Below are 4,848 nucleotides of genomic sequence, written 5' to 3'. Positions count from 1 at the left end.
CGTCTCCCGCTGACTTCCTAACCCAGGGCAATATTCATTATGTATTTATAAGCAAGCACTGTACTGTAATGCTTTTTCTTCCCATGTTTACTTCTGCTGCTACTCACACAGGATGAATACCGCAGTCCAGTAGTAAAACTGTTCTCTGTTAGCGTGCCAAAACAAAAAGATGCAGAGGGCATCAGTATGCGATTCATTTAAAGTGAAAATGATGTGGATTATCTCCAAAGTATCAAGATTCAGAAGTATGCAGATGTAAGCAAACCCTGTCATTGACTGTAAAGGACATAAAGGCAGTGGTTTTAATATATTAACACAGTCTATTATTCTTTGTTTAACTTCTAGGGAAGATCAAATTGTTTGGATTTCATTGATAACCTGTAACTAGTTTGGGAGAGGAACAGTTACATGTAATTAAATGTGTCAAAAAAGGAAAAAAAACAAAAAAAAAAAAAACAGAAGTCATAGAGATGTAAAGTGATACGGATGTTGCTCACTAATCAATAAAGTAACCCCATCCTGACTCACTGCTCTGACACTGCTGGCAGACGCTGGAAGAAGAATTAAGAAGAATGTTTCCATGTCAGCACTAGATATAAATATCCATCATCTGGTGATGAATGAAACAGTCAAGGGAGACTAAATTTGTTCTGCGTCTGCGTAGGCCCTGATAACTCTCCCCAAACATATTTCGTCCTTCACCAGAATGTCAGCTTGAACCTGTTTCAGAGACAAAAAGAATGCAGTGATTAAATTCCTGCCTTCAGCCACCGAGAACCTCAGCACTCGAGAGGATAACACCCGCCAAGGTCAGTGCATTCGCATTCCAAAGCATAACTCCTTGGGTCTGTTGTTGGTTGTTGTTTTGTTGTTTTTGTTTTTTTTTTTTTAAGTTTTGAGGCTAGGATGGGAGGGGGAAAAAAAAATCAGAGAGGAATAACTGGGAAAACTCTGAACATGGCGCAATGTAATCTAAGCGCAGTGACGTTCCTAAGGAATAAAAGCAATGAGTTTCTGGCTGTTTATTAAACAGCAAGCTTACACTGCAGTATGGTCTTAACTATGATTCATTACACTCACTGAGCCTTGTATGAAAATAAAAGAGGCGCCCAAGGAAGCTGCTGGACTTCAGCCACACCAAATTGCTGCAAATTGCTTCTGCGTTACATGCAAATACTTTCTTTTTCATGAAGTTCACTCTGGTCTGTTTTCTTTCCCTCTCGCTTTATTTTACCGCCGATTAAAAATGCATGAAAGTAGAAGTTTTAAGATCCTCATCATAAGCCGCCGTGGGGTTTTCAAGTTTACACACTGGAGGCAGAGTTTGATATTTTATTCATTAATGACTTTCCTCACATCATAATTATAGAGGTAGACTTAAGGAGTTTGCCTTAAAGTCAAGGCTGACATTTCTTCCTTTATGAGGAGCCAGCTGCACTGAATGTTCACCAGTTGTTGAGGGTTTCATGTCATCCCTTACAGCGGCGGCAAAATGAGTTCTTGAGGACAATTTGGATGTGTAGAACTGATAAAAGCTCCTCACATCCAGGGCAAGAATCACGTCAGGGTGGGAAGCTGTTCTGTTTTCTTTTTTCTTTTTTTTTTTTGTAAAATGCCATAAATAAGAAAAAAACGAAAACTGAAAGGGATAAAACACTGCTTATATATGTGTTGAGAATATGTTACTTTTAAAAGGCGAATGCTGCCGTTTATTCTACTGAAACTCCTGTTACATTTCACGTTTTGACACCATTGTAAATATGTTAGCATGGAATTTAAATACTCAGTTTTATTCTTCCTTTTGTGGGTGGATGAAACAAATTGATGAATGCATACATAAATAAAAGAAAAATAAACGATGTAAATGTTTTACCTTCCCAGAAAAAAAAAAAAAATGTGAAAAAAAAAAAGTGGTCAAGGGCGTAATATTTTCAAGAAAAATGTTTTATTAAAGTTTGGGTCAGTATCCATTTTGCATCTTCCTATGCATGCATGTATGAATGGATGGACGGTTACATGGATAAGCCACTCTTTTAAACAGCTCTTTGAGAGGAAATATGGGACTTGGCTCATTTCAGAGAACTGTTGTGACACCAAGTTATCAGGAACTTCATTTGCTTCTAACCTGCAAGACTTTAAAATGACATCTGCTCTGAAAATACGTCAATGTGTTCAAAATCAACTAGAAATAATTAAATGTAAGAACATTCTTGATAAAGTGATTTTACTTGTAATGCAATTAGTACGTTTTAAATGGATTAACTGGAGTTTATTCGTAAGCGGACACATTTTCAAAGTGACCTGCCCAACACTGATCCTTCTGACCTCTGCCTCCACCTTCACATCACGGCCAGGTGAAGGATTTCTCTCTCTCAGGTCGATTAGGGAATGTGTATCTTTCCACTCTGGATTTCAGGCCCCTTGCAAGCGGACAGTACAACGGTCCCACCTCCTTATCTTCCTGACAACAGAATCTCGGCCCACTGCCCTTGAGACTAACTTGGGTTACACTAAAGGAATGAGAAGAGGCCAAGGGTGTCTGTCTGGAAAACTCTTTGGGGTTGTCGCAAAGACGTCTCTTCTAAAGGATGTTTGTTTGCTGACGAACAGATGATGCTGATGAGGGACAAAACAAAAGACTTTCAAAAAAACTTCTGTCTGTGCGAGCTTAGGAGGAAATAAAAGGTTCAAATGTCACACTTTTAAGGCTCATGAGTACTACCAACAAAGTTCAATGTGGAGGACTTGGCTTTGATTTGATTTTATAAACCTAAAAAGCTTTAAATGGTTTTGCATTCAGCATTCTTTAATTTAATATCTCCCAAAAAAATATTGAAATTCATCTGCCCCCCTTTCCTTTTAAAGTTATGACTACTAATTTTTGTAGCACCACAAAATAGGGAAAAGTCCAGTGGGTACAAACACATTTGCAAATATAAGAAATATGCAGGTAACATCAAAACAAACATAAAAAAAACAAACAAAAAAAAAACCTGTCTTGGAACTTGAAGCATGATCAATGCGAAATAAACGATGCTTTGTATAAGGGCGCTGCTCTCCTTTAAAGCAAAGTTGATTCACTTGGCGAACACTCATTAAATATCTTTTTTGGACCCTCAAGATAGCTCAAAAGTGCAGTGAGTGGCCACCAAGATTTTCTGTGTACTAAAGTGGTGCAATTATTCTTTAGAGCATAGGGTGATCTATAATTCATTCTGTGAGGTTCATTGTTATTCTCATTGGTGGAAAGGGCACTCTGGGGAATGTGATAGGGTCTATTCTTGCAGTTAATTAGAAGAGAGGGGAGGTTGGCTTTTTAGCAAAGAAATATATATATATATATATATTGTGAATGTGACAGAAAGCCATTAGGTGACAGTGAAATTTGACTTATGGGGAAATTGCACAAATGCAGTCTGTGGTTGCATCTTCTCTCCAGAAAAATGGTGAAAAGTAAATACTTTTGAAATCTCTATGACTTTGTCCATTGCGCCAACGATTCTGCTTATTTTATTTTATTTGTTTTGCATCAAGGATACACAGAAATGTTCTAGCTGAATAAATGAGCACTTCTGGTGCTTTGAAGAGCATTAATGCCACTTGAACCGAGCCATCTATTGCTGTAAATTTTTAGGTGTGGCTTTTTTCTTCTTCTTCCTTTTACCAGCTTTGCAAGATCTCCTTGCTTGGAAGGAGAACCTCCACACAGCAATTTTCAAGTTTTTCAAGTCCTGCCACAGTTTAGCCATTGCATTTGGGTCTGGACTTTAACTGGGCCATTCTGACAAGGCCTTATATGCTGCATCTTAAAACCCTCCACAGTAACTCTGAAGATGTTTTGTTTTTTTTCCTATATTGTTGTTCTGCTGAAAAGCAAACCTTCACAGCCTCAAACAAACTGCAGCCGTCTTTATTCCTGCATTGTCCTGTATTTACCTCGATTTATCTTTCATCCGCCCTGACCAGCTTCCCCGTCTCTGCTGAAGAACATTTCCACTTGAAACGCGTGTCTCAGTCAGCACACTTCAATGCACAATCTTTTGTTGCTGATGAAAGTACCTGAGCGAAGAGGGAGCATCCACACCAGAGTCATTAAGAAATGGAAAAAAAAAAAAAGAAATTTTTGTCATAAAGCTGCTCCATTTTCATTAAACGTGTGATTTGTTCTGATTCAAAAGGCAGATGAAGTCATTTACATTTCTGCTGGTAAGAAGAAGTATCCTCAAATGTTCATTTCACTTTGCACAAAGCGGTAACTTGGGCTACTAATAAACAATGCATTTTTTTTTTTTTTTTTTTTTTTGCTAAACATCCACTTGTGCAGTTTCTCCATATTGTTTGGGGCTGGAAGGAAAGAGAAATAAAACCCCAAGACAAAGCACTACTTTTATAGATTTGACAGGCAATAAAGAATCCAAGACCGTGCTTAACACATATATTAGCCCATTTCCCAAGGCCCGGGGACATATTAGTGCTGCTGGAGAATATTCATTCATAAATAAATAATGGTGAAGCAGCTTATGGGAGGCATCTGGCTTTATATTCGTATTAGCTGCTGTGCTCATGAAACCATGTATCATGATAAAGAGGATTCATGAGCCCTGTTGCTTTTTAAATAAGGGTTCCTTCAAGCTGTTTGTTCTTGTGGAAAAGTGCAATATTAAAGTCACGTTGAATCTCTTTTCCTGCTCTACTAATACATCTAGTAGTTTTAAGAACAAAAGTGAAAATAAACAGAATTATTGTCGTGCGTTTCGTGTCTTGGACTCTTTGGTCTCCAGCTTCCAGAGACACTTGTTGATTTGACTGAGCTCGTTCCCCCCCCCCCCCACACACACACACACACAC

The sequence above is a fragment of the Poecilia latipinna genome, unplaced genomic scaffold (assembly GCF_001443285.1).
Source record: "Poecilia latipinna isolate Pla-1442-1.1 unplaced genomic scaffold, P_latipinna-1.0 Scaffold1619, whole genome shotgun sequence".
NCBI lineage: Eukaryota > Metazoa > Chordata > Actinopteri > Cyprinodontiformes > Poeciliidae > Poecilia > Poecilia latipinna.
This window is presented reverse-complemented; position numbering follows the sequence as displayed.